This window comes from Hevea brasiliensis, chromosome 14 (assembly GCF_030052815.1).
Source record: "Hevea brasiliensis isolate MT/VB/25A 57/8 chromosome 14, ASM3005281v1, whole genome shotgun sequence".
Taxonomy (NCBI): domain Eukaryota; kingdom Viridiplantae; phylum Streptophyta; class Magnoliopsida; order Malpighiales; family Euphorbiaceae; genus Hevea; species Hevea brasiliensis.
In genome coordinates, this window is record NC_079506.1 from 17,816,975 (window position 1) to 17,835,968 (window position 18,994).

An 18,994-nucleotide genomic window follows, 5' to 3' on the forward strand; every position below is an offset into this window, starting at 1 on the left:
CAAATCTCAGCACTTTTTTTCAAGGTGATACCTTGAGAAACACCTTATCACCAACCTCATACTCTATATCCTTTCTCCTCAAGTGGACATATGACTTTTGTCTGTCTGAGGCGGCTTTCAAATTATCTCTGATGAGTTTTACTTTTTTCTCTGTCTGTCTCACTAAATCTGGGCCCACTACTTTCTCCTCACCCAATTCTATCCAACATAAGGGAGTCCTGCATCTCTTCCCATACAATGCTTCATATGGATCCATTTTTATACTAGCTTAGTAGCTGTTGTTGTAAGCAAACTCTACCAAAGGAAGATATTTCTCGTAACTTACTTCAAAATCAATGATACAACTTTTAACATATCCTCCAATACCTATCATATCATATTATTCATGCCATTAGTGTTAGGTTATTATTATCATTCCTTTAACAATTACAGTAATTCATTAAGTTTTAAGGGTTACCTAAATCACCCTTTCTGACTATCCATCCGTCTATGGATGAAAAGCCATACTAAAGTGCAGTTGAGTGCCTAAAGACTCCTGTAGCCTCTTCCAAAACCTTGAAGTAAATCCCAGGTCTCGGTCAGATATGATAGATGTTGGCACTCCATGTAGCCGTACTATCTCATCTATGTAAATCTCTGCTAATCTCGCTAATGAGTAGTTGGCTTTAACTGGTAGGAAGTGAGCTGACTTGGTCAATCTATCCACAATCACCCATATAGTATCATGCTTTATTTGTGTCAATGGTAGCCCAGTCATAAAATCCATGATGATGCGGTCCCATTTCCACTCTGGTACGGATATAGGTTGCAACAACCCTGATGGAACCTAATGCTCAGCATTAACCTGCTGGCATGTCAAACATCTAGTCACAAAATCACCAATCTCTTTCTTCATTCCAGGCCACCAATAATGTGTTTTCAGGTCTTGGTACATCTTGGTACTTCCTGGGTGCATAGCATGGAAGCTACTGTGTGCCTCTTTCAAGATATTTTTCTTTAGTCCCTCATCTCCTAGTACATAGATTCTGCCTTTATAGTACAAGCACCCATCTCCTTTCAACTCATAGTCAGTCTCCTTCCCCTCTTGAATTCTGCCCATAACAGTTAGCAACTTTTCATCCCTTAGCTGTGCTTCTTGTATTTACTGTAGCAAATTTGGCTTTACAAGCAACTCAGCCAAAAGTACCCCATCTTGTGCTAAAGACAACCGAGCATTCAATGCTCTCAAAGGCAACATGGACTTCCTGCTTAGGGCGTCAGCCACTGCATTTACTGTCACACCCTACCCCTCTGTAAGGCATAACATGATCCCGTAGTATACCTAATGAATTACCAACTCCGTCTACTGATAATCCATTAAATACACTACAAGGGATTTTAAAAACTTTTCTTACTTCTTTTACAGTGGTGAGCACTATTTACAGGTGTGAAAGACTTTGGTGAACTGAAGTGAAACAACTAACTCATTTGATTTATTTGGAATATCTGTAAAAATTTTGGCAATGTGCCATTTGTATTTTGGACAAAACAGTTCTTCAGAAAACCTGTAAAAAGCACTTCAATATATTTTCAAATCTCAACTCCAACATTTTTATCAACACAACACATTTCTCAAGTCAAATCCACAGTGATTTTCAAAGACTAAGATACAAAGATATAACACAATTTTTACAAGCCAAATAACTCATAATTATTTTACAACTTTACTGTACAACTTAAATTTACAATGCTCAAAACCAAGAACAAAATATACATACAGTGAATATACATTACTGACAAAATGCCACATGTGGTATACTCACTATACCCAAAAATCTCTCATTGGCGATACTAGCGACCTAGCTCGCCTCTGTCTGTCTCTCTACTGCGGCAATAAAAGCTATCATTTGAGACAATGTCTCAGTGGTGCACAACATTAACCAAATACAAATTTTAAATCACAATTCATAAATCATATCAATAGTGGATACTTAAAACCATAGTTAAATTCAAGACAATAAATGTCAACAAGAATTTAAACTCCATTTGTTAATATCACAATAATTTTCAATAAGTCAGATCATGGTTGAATTCAATAGACAGTATATGTCAATAAGAGTTTAAATCAATTTCACAATCTCACAATACATAATAACACAATTCCATCAAATAACTGAAGAATACAGTGTTGCCAATCTATAACACAATTTAGGCCATGACACAATTTTTCCATATATGCCGTGTTGTACACCACGACAAGACATGCTCACCCCAATAATCGAAATCAATGAGGGAGGACGCTAGCTATATAATGAGAACTCATCCATACTCACCTCAGACTGGGAAGTCAAAGAGGGAGGAACATAATCATACTCACCCCAGACTAATAAGTCAAAGAGGGAGGAATAATCACACTCACCCCATTAATGGAGGAGGAACATAGTATCAGTGTCAAGCCAATTGTGAGTCAAAACAATTCCAAACATTTTATTCAATGATCCGTAAGAATCCAATAAATTTCCAAAGTTATAATTTCATTCACAAAATAGCAACATAATTCGTAATTCACTTCAATTCCCACAAAAACCATTTACAGTGCTTTTCAATCAATAAGTATCCATCAATATCATTCAAACAATTTTTCACAGTTTCAAACCATTCACAATGTTTTTCAATCAATAAGTGTCCACCAAACACATTTCCACAATTTAAAACAATGATATGCAAATAGTCAATATTTATTTCCATTGAAAATAATTCAAAAGAAACAGTTGTTGTGCACAAACACAATTTAAAACAATAATATACAATTAATCATATGAAATATTATTCAGAACAAAATCAGTTGAAAACTAGTTGTGCACAAACCTCGATGTTGTCCCCACGATCTGGACTCAGTGTTTCCTTCCCTTTTCTGAGTCTTTGTGGCGAAACACAATTTGAAGTGTTTCAGTACTAATTTAAACTGTCTCTATCGATGGTGTTTGGTAAATAATGCACTGAACTCAATTATTCACTTAATCACCTAATATACCGACCCTCATTACGTTTTAGGTAAATTAGGTTTTAGTGTCGTTAATATGTCACATTTGATAGGGTTTTAGGTTTGGTATGTTTTACCAAAGTCATTTCCTTGCTCAGTGCATTTTAATGCAAATTGCTGGATTCCGGGACACTGGTTTGACCTAACCGGACGATCTAGTTCCCTCGGTTTTCGGGTCTCAGTCGAAACTACAAACTTGTAGATTTAGGTCTTATGGACCGCGGTGCAAAATTTCAGGTCAATCCGAGTTAAGTAGACCGAGTTATGGTCATTACACTCTTGCTGGTCAAATGGTACCATTTTAGGTCAATTTTAGGTCAAATTGGTCAATTCTGGTTCGGCCAGTTTTTGGACCCGAACTTGTGCAAGTTGTTTGACTTGCTTATGGTCATTTCTGGGCTTTTGTGTCTTCATAAGACTTGTAGGTATGGGTCTTAACTATTCTTGGTTAAAATTTCAGGTCAATTGGACCTGGTTTGAGTGAGTTATGGCCTAAACACTCACTGCTGCCCAATTGGTCATTTTTCAGGTCCTAATTGCACCTAATCCGAATTGGTCATTTTTTTAGGTCACCTTGCAAGCAGAATTTTGGCATGGTTTCTCAATGAAAGTTGGCACATTTTGTGCCTAGTTTCACCTCAAATTGGTCTCATACCAATTGAGGTTACACATTCAAGGTTATAGGCTAAAATATACACTGCCCTCAATATGCATTTCACACCCCATTCAAAACACATATTTACCTTGCAAAGTTTACTTCCATACCCTACCAAATTAGTTTAGGTACATTACCAAAAGCACTTTCTACTTTACATTAACATTATTTTGGGCAGATTCCAATCAGCCTCATTACACCAATATCATTCACAATTACAATTTCTAAGTACTATTACAAACACACCTAACCATTACAAATTTTACACACACTTTACAAGATCAATCTACATACATATCATCAATCCTTCTAGGTTAATATTCTGCATACATTTCCTTCAATATATACCATTACTCAAGTGTCCCCAAGCTGCCACAAACCATTCTTCAACATCAAAGTGCCGTCCATTTTACAATTTCCCATCCAAGTGCATAAATCACCACATAAACATGAAATAATTCACTAGGTTACTAATTCATCATGATCAACACCATTTCTCATCAATTATATGCACAAATATCTCATCAAAAACGTGACTCATGGCTGTCCAAAATGAAAACAACAATAACCCTTCAAACTCAAAATTTTCTTTCACCAAACTAACACCCATAACATGAACATAAACTTTAACAAAGAAATTCTAAAAAATGCAAACTTACCTTTAATTGTAAATTGCTAAACCTTCACCAAACTTCTCAAAATTAGTATCAATATCTTCCTTGTGATGTGTAGACAAAGTTTAATGAAGAACACTAAGAGGTTGGAGTTGAAAATGGAGAGTTAAGAAAGCTTGCATGAAAAATGGCTATGGAGTTTCCTTCACTCTTCAATTCGGCAATTTGAATGCAAATGAGGAAGATGACTTATTCAGCTGCATTTTAAGTGTACACATGTCCCACTATGTATTTAATTAATCCCCTTAGTGGTCCACTTAGTCACTTAATCATATAATAAAGTAATTATTCATTTATTCCACATTTAACCCATAATTTCCACTATTTATTTTAGGTACCACCAATTTAATTTTTCATTTTATTTTCTAAGTGTAATACTATTTATTTTTAATGGACATTTAGGTCAAAAGACACTTCGGGATGTCAAATGACCATAATGCCCCTGTTCGGGTGGCATTCCTGATTTTTCGGTATTCCCGGGTTTTGTCTGTTTTTCGATTTCTCACTTTTCTTTGTACTAATTATTTAATTTTTCTTTGATATTTCTAATGATATTTATTCTTCAACAAGGGTCTATTTATGTCCCAAAAATGTTTTCGAGGGTTCCCATGATCCGAGGCAGTCAACGGTCCACGCCGTGACTTCAGTCTGTCACCCATCGTTAGGTTTCATTTCGTTTAACTTGATCACATTTCTTTGCAATCATTTTTCCTTTGTTTTTCTTGTACTTTCTTTTCTTTTATTTCATTATTTTATGTCTCCTCACTCTCATTGAAGTGTGGTTCTAGGCATCCTAGCTGTCCGGACAACACTGGTCACTGGAGCAGCAGAACGCACTACCGAACTTAGGGGTGTTACATTTACCTTCCCAGGATGATAGTCGATCACACAGTCATAATCCTTACGGAATTCAATCCATCTCCTCTGTCTCAGATTGGGTTCCTTCTGGGTTGGCAAATACTTCAGACTCTTGTGATCCGTATATATGTAACATTTCTCACCATATAGGTAATGCCTCCATATCTTCAATGCAAATATTATTGCCGCTAATTCCATATCATGAGTTGGGTAGTTCTTTTCATGTGGCCTTAGCTGTCTGGAAGCATAGGCAACTACTTTCCCTTCCTGCATCAGAACACACCCAAGCCCATTGTGAGAGGCATCACTGTAGATCACATAGTCTTTCTTTGACTCTCGCTGTGTCAACACTGGAGCTTCTATAAGCATAGCCTTCAGCTTCTCAAAGCTGGTTTGACATTTATCATTCCAGTCAAACTTTGCATTCTTATGTAGTAACTTAGTCAGTGGGGCTGCTATAAGGGAAAATCCCTTGACAAATCTCCTGTAGTATCCTGTTAACCCCAAAAAGCTTCTGACCTCTGTTACATTTCTGGGAGGCTTCCATTCAACTATTGCTTCAATCTTCTTTGGGTCTACCCTGATCCCATCTGTTGACATGATGTGTCCAAGGAAGGATATCTTATCCAACCAAAAGTCATGCTTGGACAACTTGGCATACAACTGCTTTTCCCACAGTGTCTATAGTACTACTCTCAGGTGTTCATCATGCTCCTCCCAGTTCTTAGAATACGCCAAGATATCATCTATAAAGACCACAATAAACCGATCCAAGTAAGGATGAAAGATATGGTTCATTAAGTCCATGAAAGCTGCTGGTGCATTTGTCAGCCCAAATGGCATCACTAGAAACTCATAGTGTCCATACCGGGTCCTGAAAGCAGTCTTAGGAACATCTGTCTCCTTCACTCTCAACTGGTGATAGCCGCATCTGAGATCTATCTTGGAGAATACTCTAGCTCTCCTCAACTGATCAAACAGGTCATCTACCCTAGGTAAAGGGTATTTATTTTTCACAGTCACCTTATTCAGCTACCGGTAGTCTATACATAGCCGAAGGGTACTGTCCTTCTTCTTCACAAATAGCACTGGTGCTCCCCAGGGTGACATACTAGGGCATATGAAACCCTTGTCTAGTAGCTCCTGTAACTGAACTTTCAACTCTCTCAGTTCAGTAGGTGCCATCCTATATGGAGCAATGGACATTGGTGCAGTACCCGGCATAACCTCTATAGCAAACTCCACTTCTCTATCAGGTGGCAAACCCGACAACTCTTCTGGAAACACATCCGAAAAATCACATACAATGGGGATCTCCTGCATGCTTGGGCTAGTCTTCCTGGTGTCAACCACATGTGCTAAGAAAGCCTCACAGCCCTTTCTTATCAATCTCTTGGCTGCTGTGGCTGACATGATGGTGGAAAGATAACCCGTTCCTTCACCCACAACTGTAACCTCATCCCCATCTGCTGTCTGTAGTGTCATCCTCTTTAGCCGACAATCTACCATTGCCTGATGATGTGATAATTAGTCCATACCTAATATCATATCGAACTCATGGAATGGTAGCTCAATCAAGTCAGCTGGGAACTTATAACCCTGTATCCTCAGAGGACAACCCTTGTAGACCTTTTTCACCATGACACTATGGCCTAAAGGGTTTGTGACTTGTATGTCCTCCTCTAACTCCTCTACTTGTACCCCTCTATCATCTAGCAGTGTGATACACACATATGAATGTGTGGAACCCGGATCAATCAATGCACATACTAACAGATCATAAAGGGAAAATGTACCTCTAATGACATCAGTTGGCTTTGGCTTATCTCGAGCTCTCATAGCATAAGCACTTGGTGCTACCCTAATCTCCTGCCTCTGCACTGTCTCTGCAGTAGGCCTCTGTGATGTACTAGTTGTATCAGGCCTCGCAGGTCTCCTACCCCTCTGTGCTGCTAGGGCAGACCTCTCCATCTGAGGTGGAGCAGTGGGAGCACTTGTGTTCCTCTATGGACAATCCCTCAGGAAGTGATCTATAGACCCACATCTGAAACACCCACTAGTCATTAATCTGCACTCTCCTCTGTGGGGTCTACCACAATGTACACAAGTAGGTGGTGGGGTTGATCCCCGTGTAGCTGCACCAGGTGAACTACCCATTGATGCACCAAACTGTCCTCCTCCTCTCCTTGGAGCAAACCGAGACTTCTGCTTCTTGCCCCAACCCTGAGTCTAACCCTGAGACTCCTTAGGCCTCTTACTACCCGTGTCTGTTGAGCCGGACTGACCTAAGCCAGAACCACTCTTGCGTTGCCTATCCTTTCTGGACTGCTCTTCATTTTTGACTCTCTCCATATCAAGGGCTGATGCTATCAACTAGGAGAAGTCTGTGAAGTGATGAGATGTCACTATCAACCTGATGTTGTCATTCAGACCGTCTTCAAACGTTCTGCATTTATCAATTTCTGTGGGCATCAACTTTAATGCATATCCACTAAGTCTCACGAATTCCTGCTCATATTCGGAGACTGTAAGCTCCCTCTGTCTCAGTGCTAGGAATTCTCTCCTTCTGGCCTCTAAGTACACATGACTGATGTATTTCTTCCTGAATTCAGCCAGAAAGAACTCCCATGTGATCTGAGCAGGCTGTACCACTCTCGATACTGTCACCCACCATCTATAAGCATCCTCCTGTAGTAGTGATAGAGCACACTCCAACTACTGCTATGGAGTGCAGTGCAACTGCTGTAATACCTTCTCTGTCCTCTCTAGCAAATACTCTGCTGTGGCTGAATCACCATCCCTCTTACCTCTGAAGTTAACTGCCCCATACTTCAGCAGTCTCTCTAGTGGGGATCTGTGTACAGGTTGCAGCTTTGGGGGTAGAGGTGGCTGTACAGGTGGTGGTGGTGGTGGTGGCTGTGGTTGTGGAGGTGGAGGTGGAGGTAGCTGTGGCTGTGGGATGGCTTCAATGACCTGATGGAGTAGCTGTGTCATCTGTTCATAGAAGGCCTGCTATGCCCTACTCACAACACTTCGAGATGATCCGCTCTACTACTACTCGCCCCCGACTAGGAGCAGCTGCGGGTTCGTGACTCTCTACCTCCTCTTCCATTGGTCCTAGAGGTCCGTGCTCTTAAGGATCAGATGCCATCGATCCTATAAAACAGACAAAGAACAGATCTGCATTAGTGTCACCTCGACTCTTTTAAAGGCCCATGCATGTGATACACTCTATCTATTTCTAACTATCTAGGTCTAGGACCACCTAAACCTATGTTCTGATACCACTAAATGTGACACCCCTTACCCGTCTACTGTATAGCCGAGCAAGAAGTGCCACATTCGGTGCTGGAGCACCCTATCTTGTTTTATCATATCTATTGTAAACTTTTAATATCATTTAAAAGTAGTAATCTATGTGTAGAAATTTTTTTTTTTATACATAACTTATTTCTGTGGAGACCCGGACAAAGCCTCCTCTATTTTATTAGCATCTAGCGGGTTCCACTAATCACCTGTTAACATGTTCATATTCATTTCACACATTTCCATATCATATTCTCTTTTATCATTTCATTCACAATTTTTTATGAGATCTCAAAAGAAATATCATCTATTGCATTCATATAGAAATTTATAGATAATAAATTTCAAGTTTACATTACAATCTCAAAATGGAATACATCATGTGTTTATGTACAATGAACAAAAAGTACAAAATCTAGACATAAATGGGCCCTACTAAAAAGAAATACAACTGTAGAGGTGATTAGTAAACACTGGCAGATCTGATCGGTCTCTGTGTGTGCACTACTACTGCTGCTGCTATGGCTACTGGGACTGATCTCCAGTACTTATGCGATGGAAAACTAACGCGCTAAGCATAACGCTCAGTGGTGCATAATTTATAATAACAATAGTTCAACAATTGAAATAATAATTGCAATTCATAATTTCTGGGTCTTTTACATTTTTATTGCACATTGGAAACAATAAAAATTATTGGAATCTTTTCTATTTACTTATTGTGTATTCAGTATTAATTGATCATTATCAATGCCCAAGAAACCTATAATAAATTATAAAAGCTGGATGCACTGGAGTATATGGGTTAGACAGCCATATGTCTACCCTGTATAAATCTGTCAGGCACGAGGCCAGCTGTCGGGCACGAGACCTGCTGTCAGGCTTGTAAAGCTAGAAATAAAGTAGGCACAATGGCTAGTAAGTAGGCATATAGCCTGTAGAACAATCATACCAGACATATATTGTCAGTTCATGATTTTTTCTCAGTAGGCAGTACTGTTATCTGTAGTCCCTAATTGGTATACCAATTTATCCAAACTAAATAAATAAGTCTAGGTATACTATGGGCAATTAAACATTTTTAATTATTTTAATACTATTCACTGTCACTATTTTCTAATACTGTTCAGTGGTACCATTAATTTTATATTAATAGGTCATTAGTCCCAATTTACATATTCATATCATTTTTAATATTTAATTAGCCTTATGAGTATTTTAATTACCATGTATAGCATTTTTTCTATGAACCTTTCTTTAGGTTTATTTTGATGTATTATCTTTATCTAGGAATTTGGCTAGGTTAGGATGTCTATTTGGTCATACTTCTTCCACAATAATTGCTCCTTTATGTTTAAACTTGAATTTCAGTTTTTAAATCACTCAATTCGAGGTTATAGAACTCAAGTTATAGTCAAAATACTATAACTGATCCCTTTGCCTCTAAGCTGTCCAGAATTGACAATTCCTGGTCAATAAATTTTGACCAGTCATTTGATAAATTTATGGTCATTTTTAGACTTAGGTTCCTTCACAAGATATGTTCTTCTATGTCTTAGGGACTCCCAGGCACAATTTCATATTTTTTCAAGCTTGGTATAGTGAGTTATGGTCAATGTATTGACCTGGACTCTTAATCCTATAAAGGCAATAGTCAAACTTCAGGGCAGTATGTTTGACCCTCTTTTTAGGGTCTTTACACTTAGAATTTGGCAAAGGTATCTTAATCAATGTTGTAGCCCTAAGTATCATGTTTCCAGATCATATTGGCACATCTCAAATGGAATTTCCTAGTGGGAGTTATGGCCAAATGAACACACGGGTATCAAATGGCATTCTGGGTTCAACTTAACATTTTCCAGATTTCAATTCCTAACTTTGGCTAATATTTTCCCTAGGATGCAATGGTTTTTTGTAATGGCCCGGCCCACTTAGTGATATTGTCCACTCTGGGCCGAAGCCCTCACGGTTTTAAAACGCGTCACTAGGGGTTACGAACCACTAACTTATAAACCCAGCATCTCTCCCGTGTTTTGTCGATGTGAGATTTGCCTAGGGTGTTACAATCCACCCCCCTTATGGGACTCAGCGTCCTCACTGAGGTTTGCCCCACCATCGTTCAAGGTTGCACACGGAGCAGCTCTGATACCACAAATGTAACGGCCCGGCCCACTTAGTGATATTGTCCGCTCTGGGCCGAAGCCCTCACGGTTTTAAAACGCGTCACTAGGGGTTACGAACCACTAACTTATAAACCCAGCATCTCTCTCGTGTTTTGTCGATGTGGGATTTCCCTAGGGTGTTACAGTTTTGGAGCTTGGTCAAAACATAAAAATTGTTAAGCTATATTTTATAAAACTTTTGGCACTGATTTCACTCAATTTGTAACTTTGGAGACCAAGTTATGGTATTTTCGCCAAAACTAGTCAAGCATACCAAAGAAACAGTATTTTGGTGATTTTCTGGGTTGACAGTTTTAGTGACCCAACTTATGCTAATAATTTGACTTGGTTAAAGGCAAAACTGGGTCAAGTGGTCTTCATGAAAAGTGTAGCCCTATGTCTAAGCTTCCATTGATATAAATTTTAGGTCATTTGGATCAGTATAGGGAGAGTTATGACCAAATGAACACGTACTGTTTATTTGGTCATTTTCTAGGTTTCAGTATTTGGTCATCCGGGTTTGGACAGAGAATTGGTCAAAATTTTGACAAACTTTGGGCATGGTGTCTGCATAAAAAATGGGTTATTTTGAGTCTAATTTCACCTCCAATTGGCCTCATACCAACTGGAGTCACACATTTTCAGTTATGGGTCAATAAACCCACTAGACTCATTGAATCCAAACCTGCAGAAAATTGAACACTCTCAATATCTCAATTCCTCCAACTTTCTTACTTCAATTTGCATGCAATACACTTCTAAAAGTAACAATCTCAACGCAATAGGTCAATTTCAATATTTTACACAAAGTCCTCAACATTTACACAAACCCTAGTTTTCAAAGTTTCAAATTTACACAAACACTACACAATCAAACTCCCAACATTTCAACTCATCACACATTCTCTTGGAACTATTTTTCATTACTTAAAAGCAACAAACTTCAAGTTTCATGTCTGCCAAAAATCAAGAGTTCTTTCCTTCAAATTTTCTTTTTAATTTCATGCAAATTTTCACTTGATTTAGCATGATATTTATGCTTAAAGGAGAGATTAAAAGTTTAAAGCACTAACCTTTGTGGTGACCTAACTTCAAGCTTCCTAAACTTCAACTTTTCTCCTCTTTATGGCTATCTATAGCTTCCTTAGGGTGTGGGGTGTGTTTTTTGTGAAGTGGGCTATGGGTTTTGGGTGGATTAAGCTTGAGAAATCAAGCTTGGAAGCTTGACATCAATGGAGGAAAGAAGGAGCAAAGGTGTCGGCTCCAAGGGGGAAAGAGAGAGAGAAGAAATGGAGGAAGAAGATGGAAGTGGGTGAGAGTTTGTCCTCTAGTACCTATTTATAATTTTTTTAATTTTTGTACTTTAAATTTTTGAATTTTCCTAAGCTTTTTCTTTTCTTTTCCTTTCCTTTCTTTTCTTTTCTTTTCTCTTCTCATTTTCCTAATCTATTTCATAAATTTTAATTAATGTTTATTATTTTATTCTCTAAATTTTTATTTTGACATTTAGGTCAAAATTCACCTCTATGAGTGAAATGACCAAAATGCCCTTCATAATGCATATCGGGTCATTTTTATTATTTTTGTACCAATTTATAAATCCTCTAAATTTTAATTTATTTTTCTCTAAATTTTTTCTATATTTTCTTAACATTTATTTCTTCAATTTATACCTCCTCACTATAGTTTAGGTATAGTTATAGACATTTTGACTGTCAGACATTAGTTATCGGAACAGTAAAATGTACAGACTATCTATAGTGAGGGCGTTACAAAATTATAACAGTATATTCACTTTCCAACACATGAACATTGGGCTACTGTAAAACGCTTGCTGTGTTATTTGAAAGGTTCCTCCCATATGGGTTTGTTCGTCTCAAATAGCTCACCGATTGCACTTCAATGCTTCTCTAATAGCGATTGGGCTGGTTGCCTGGATGACCGCCGCTCAACATCTGCCTACGCTGTTTATCTTGGGCACAATTTGATTTCATGGTCCTCCAAAAAGCAACCAACAGTTGCTCACTCCTCAACTGAGAGTGAGTACCAATCCATGGCCAATGCCACTGCAGCAATTATGTGGATAAAATCATTGCTTTCTGAACTTGGTTTTCTACCTTCTCAACCCACCACTTTATGGTGTGACAACATTGGAGCAATCTACTTAAGCTCTAACCTGGTTTTACATGCTAGAACAAAGCACATAGAGCTTGATTATCATTTTATTTGAGAGCAAGTTCAACAAAAAACACTTCAAGTAAAATTTATTTCAAGTGCTGATCAACTGGCAGATATTTTGACAAAAACTTTGGGCCTTCGGTTATTCACTCATCATTGAGACAAGCTTTGCCTCTTGTCCCAACCGTCTTCAGCTTGCCAGTGGGTGTTAAGATAACAAATCTCCTTGTTATCATATTGTTATAATTGATTGTATTTTAAGTTATATTTACTTTATCTTATAGTTACAACTATCTTGTATTTATCTTGTATTATCTTTGTCAACTAACAGCTCTATATAAGCTGCTCATGTACCATCTTTACAATAAGGAAAACCATAAATGTTTTATATCCATAACAACTTGCTCTATTAGTAGTTTTAAAGTATAATTTTGTTCCTTTTGAAATCTAGCTATATTATTTAGAATTTTTTTTAATGTCTTGGACAAGGCATTAATTCTAATTTTAAGTGTTATGTCAATGAATTTGCAAAACAATTTTGAGGATATATATTTGAGAATGGAATTAAGAATGTAAGACTTGCTCTTTTAGTTGTCCATTGAATGGACTTAGTTTTAGAATGTGGATATGTTATTATTGAGAGCTACATAGACTTGATCCTCCATTTTATAATAGAGGTACGTAGGCAGCTTTCGGGTGCAATTCAAAAAAAAATAAATTTTAATTTTCTTTATTTTCAAATTTCTTTTCTATTTCTTTAAATTTTGGATCAAGAATAATATTTATGAATTTACCATGTTAGTTATTTATGTATCTTAAGAGAGTTAAGATACTGCAATATAAATTAAATATATTTTCCATGTTAGTTATATAACTTGATATGGTGGATTGGATGTGACATGTGTTATGTGGCTCGACCAATATTACTTCCTATCAAAGGTCTGAGACCTTGATTTGCTGTTAGTTGAATGGCTTGGTGATTTACTGAGGAAGCTCCCTCAAATATGATTCTATTGTCATTGGGACTGAAACTGTTGATGTTGAAGGATAATGCAGTTGTGAGTGAGCTGTTGTAGAAGAAGATACTAATTGTGAAGAAGCAGAGAAGTAACGAGTTTGAGTGCGTAGTCTTAAAGTTGCAGGTAGCCATATCCTTGGCTGGCTATGAACCAGGATTGCACAGCTCTCTTGATTTTGTAGTAGGTGCTTGTTAAATTTCCTGGAAAGTCTGATCAAATTAAAAATTCGACCCGAAGAGTCATGACGCTACTTCCTACTTGACGGCCTTTGCTGTGGAAGCTTATGTTTCCTATCACATCACGAAAGGGAATGAGACATTGACAGGAAGCCGTAGTTCTCGCTCTAAGGAAATTGTGGGATGTCATTTTGCTGAACAGACTAATTAATTAATGACAGAAGGAATATAATTTTTTTTTCATCTTCTCTATGCTGAAAATTAATATAGGATCTCATTTGCTGACTAGCTTGTGTTTTTGAAGCAACAATTATTTGATCTTATCATTTAAGAAGACAGTTGCTGTGCTCCTGTCATATGCATTGCTTTGATTTCCCATCACCATATATGGAAGGCCTTCATTTCTCGGTTTATTCCTATGACATCTACTTTTGATTTTACTTCTATATACATCAACATCATCCTGTCCCTTTCTTATTATGAGTTCCTTTCTCACTTGCCGGCCCATGCATGTTTATTATTGGTTCCCCTAAGAATCAACAGAAAAAGAAAAGTCTATTTGCATTATGATATAATGTAATTAATATATAACTAGCTTATCAACATTTAGTAGTATGAAATTTTTTTTGTATAATTAAGTTGATGGGTATGAAAGATAGCTTTCAACCTAATGAAGTATTTGTATTTTTATTAATAGTGAAAAACGCCATGTTAATAAATTTAACATAAATGAGAGGGTAAACCACGTATTGCATTGTGTTTTGTTTTATTTTTCATGGGTTACACTCTTTAGCAACAAAGTAGAATTGGTCTAAACATTTTGGTTATACAAAATTTATATATGTTCACGTGCCTGGATAGTAAAATCACTACTTCATAAATGGTGTTAGAAGAAAGAATACAAGTAATGAAGAAAATGATTGTGTATTTGTCAGTGTCTTTGTCTGTTCCTTATTTACAGAGATATTACATCTATTTATACATGAGAATATGAGCTAATTTAGACAAGAATAATAATTGCTATAATTATGCTATAAATCTCCTATAATCATATTAATTACTGTAATTATGCTAATTGCTATAATTATGCTAATTGCTATAATTATGCTAACACCCCCCCTCAAACTCAAGGTGGTAACACAGGTGCCAACTTGAGTTTGATTAAGAGATCCTGAAAGCGAGCGGGAGGATGCATTTGGTGAATATATCAGCGGTTTGGCTGACAGAGGAGACAGGAATCAAATTGGACAGGTAGAACGACGAAGAGTAGTGCTAGGAGCAGATGCAGGCGGTATTGAATCAACAAGCAGTGCAGATTCAACAGAGGCAGTAAACCGGGCGGTAGAACTACGAAGAGTAGTGCTAGGAGCGATGCAGCGCAGTCTTGGATCAACAAGCGGTGCGATTCAACAGAGACAGTAAGCTGGGCGGTAGAACTACGAAGAGTAGTGCTAGGAGCAGATGCAGCGCAGTCGGATCAACAAGCCAGTGCAGATTCAACAGAGGCAGTTAAACTAGACGGGTAGAACGACGAAGAGTAGTGCTAGGAGCAGATGCAGGCGCAGGTACTGGATCAACAACTGGTGCAGATTCAACAGAGGTAGTTAAACTGGACGGGTAGAACGACGAAGAGTAGTGCTAAGAGCAGATGCAGGCACAGGTACTGGATCAATACCTAGTGCAGATTCAACAGAGGCAGGTGTAGTTGGACTAATATTGAGCACATCACAATCACCTGGATCAGGATTTGGAAACGGCTCTTTGGTATAATAACAGAAATAAAAGAATGAACCAGAACATGTTGTAGAGAGAGAGGAGAGACCCCAGAAACTATAAATAAAAGCTTTACGGCTCTGATACCATGTTAGAAGAAAGAATACAAGTAATGAAGAAAATGATTGTGTATTTGTCAGTGTCTTTGTCTGTTCCTTATTTACAGAGATATTACATCTATTTATACATGAGAATATGAGCTAATTTAGACAAGAATAATAATTGCTATAATTATGCTATAAATCTCCTATAATCATATTAATTACTGTAATTATGCTAATTGCTATAATTATGCTAATTGCTATAATTATGCTAACATCAATTAGCATAATTATAGCAATTAGCATAATTACAGTAATTAATATGATTATAGGAGATTTATAGCATAATTATAGCAATTATTATAATTATGCTAACAAATGGTACTACCAGTAATTTTTTTTTTTTAAGTAAAAATCTATTATTAATAAATTAACAGAAAATTCAGTATGAACATCTGTGATACTTTTTCTGCTTTTGAATTGGTGTTTTTGTTATACCACTAGCATGTTCGTTAGAGCATGAACACGCAAGTGGTACTGTCAGTAAGTTGATTGCTCTAGCCAACATGAGGCATATCAGGGATAATGAGGAGGATCAAATTAAAAGTACCACTGGTTAAATTATGAATTTGATGAAAGAGAAGACAAATTAAGAAGAAAGTAAACCAAAAACAATTTCATACTTGAAGGCACTTAATTCTATACATTGATTTATAAGATACCAGATATGAAAACTCCATATTCACTAATGGATTATACATATCCCATATGTATATGTAATAATAACACAAATGAGAAAAAGTTCCAAGTGTTTTGATGTTAAATTCAACACAAGCCAGTACATTCAGTATGAAACTAATCCAAACGTGCTCTGGATCGATGCTGGATAAGAGAGGCTTCAAAAGATACGCTAAAGTTGGATGAATCACTTGAGGTAAGGCTACCTGAGGGAATAGGGTGTGTTGACTGGGGAAAATTTGCTGGGAGTGTGTATGGTTCTTCTATGAATTTAAGCATATTCATAGCTTCCCCAATTTTAGGCCGAAGTTGATAGTGCGGATGAGCACACGAAAGCCCAACAATCATCAAGCGTTTCATTGCTTCCCTGTCAAAATCTCCATAGAGTTTTTGGTCAACTGCTTCAAAAAGCTTTCCACTTCCATATAGATCCCAAACCCACTTCACTAAACGCACCCAATTTCCATCCTCTGTTGGCACAAATGGTTTTCTTCCACAAGCAATCTCCAATAAAACAACACCATAGCTGTAGACATCTGATTCTTTGGTTGACTTTCCAGTTTCATAACATTCAGGAGCTATGTATCCCTCAGTTCCACCTTGCAACGTTTGAGACCTCATGTCATAATGCATAAGACGCGCTAACCCAAAATCTCCAAGTATGGGATTGAAATTTGCGTCTAGCATCACATTGCTTGACTTTATATCTCTATGTAACACACACTGCTTACATTCTTCGTGTAGGTAATTCAGAGCGGAGGCCAAGTCTTTTCCAATAGTATATCTTTGTTCCCATGTCAAGTGTCAACAACTTTTCTGCATTGAAAAGATGACAATCTAAACTGAGATTTGGCATATACTCAAAAACCAATAAGAGTTCCCTCTTTTCGTGGCACCAACCTATCAGTTGAATCAAATTCTTATGCCTCACTTGGCTAGCAATCATTAATTCTGATGTATAGTCCTTTATACCTTGGATAGACACCTCAAATATCCTCTTAACAGCGACATAGATGTTTCCCTCTGAAAATTCATTCGAATCATTCAACAATCCCTTATAAACTTCACCAAACCCACCTCTCCCAAGCTTGTTTTGCTCACTAAAGCTATTCGTTGCATATGCCAATTCGTCATATGAAATCTTCCTGGCTCCTGCCACCCTTTCGAATTGTTTGTCCATCAACTCTGCAATCACTTGCTCATTGATGTGCTCTTCGTTTTGTTGCCCTTCTCTCCTCTTCTTAGACCTACCAAGCCAGACCTTAAGCAAAACAAATATTAGGATGGAAACAACAATTAACGAACCCACCACTGATCCAACTTCTATTCCAACCTTCTTTTTATTATCTTCCTCCTGATATTCATTGTTTTTGTTTTGTTTGGGTTGATAATCGGAAATGAAAGACCAAGAATAGATGGTGTGGAACTCGAAGTACTTTCCGGTTGCACCAGAGAAGCCGAAACTAACCCATTCTGGCAAGTAATTCCTCAGATCAATTTCATAGCAAAGCTCCTGCAGGTAAAATATGTTATTTTCGACCCCTGTGAAGTAAAGACACAGATTTTGAGAGCTGGAATTGTAACTTATCTGAGCATTCATCTTTCTTCCTTGCATGACACTGCTAAACCATCTCACACTTTTAGAAGATCGCAAAGAGTTGATGTCAATGCCTACATGATATTTATCTTGGTCGTCAAATATATTATGATAAGTATCAAACTCCACAGCAACAAATGGATTATCAGTTGAGTTTAAAGTCTGGTTCCCATGAGCAAGACCAAGACCACTACCGTCTTGTACATCTGGGATTCGGAATTGCGGAGGAGCAATAAAGAACGCGAACCCATCAGCGTGTGTAGAGTTGTTCAGTGAGCTGATGGAGAAAGTGAAATTAGTGGTGAAGTCTGCGAGATTTCCCGAGGCCTTGTCCCAGAGATGCAATAGTTTACCATATGTGGCATGACCTGTTCGCTGAACTTGGTATTTGTTGAGCTGAAGCACAGAATCCAAAGAAACAGCATCGCCTTCATATTTTATGTCTTGATTACTTGGATCAAAGCTGGTGAAATTAAATGATAATGGAGTAGCATGAGAGTTTATTAAAAAGAAGAAAATTATAAATCCTAATTGAAGATTGATATGAAGAGAAGGATAGAAAGGACTGTAATTATAGAAGAACATTTTAGGAATTCCAACTATTAGCTAGATTAATACTAGCCTCATAGCTATACGCGATCAATATTAATGTTGTTATATACTAACCCAAAGTGAAGTTTTCACTGTAAAATGGATTTTCCAATCAAAATTACTTGATATAAATATTTTATATAATTTACTTAATATTATATTTTATTTCTTAATTTTTTTAAATAAATTTAGTCACATAATATA

General features: G+C 37.3%; 1 pseudogene; it reads right to left on the minus strand.

Moving 5' to 3' along the window:
- Nucleotides 1-15,654: 15,654 nt before the first annotated feature.
- On the minus strand, nt 15,655-18,784 carry LOC110651471 (L-type lectin-domain containing receptor kinase IX.1-like; annotated as a pseudogene).
- Between the last annotated feature and the right edge of the window lie 210 nt (nt 18,785-18,994).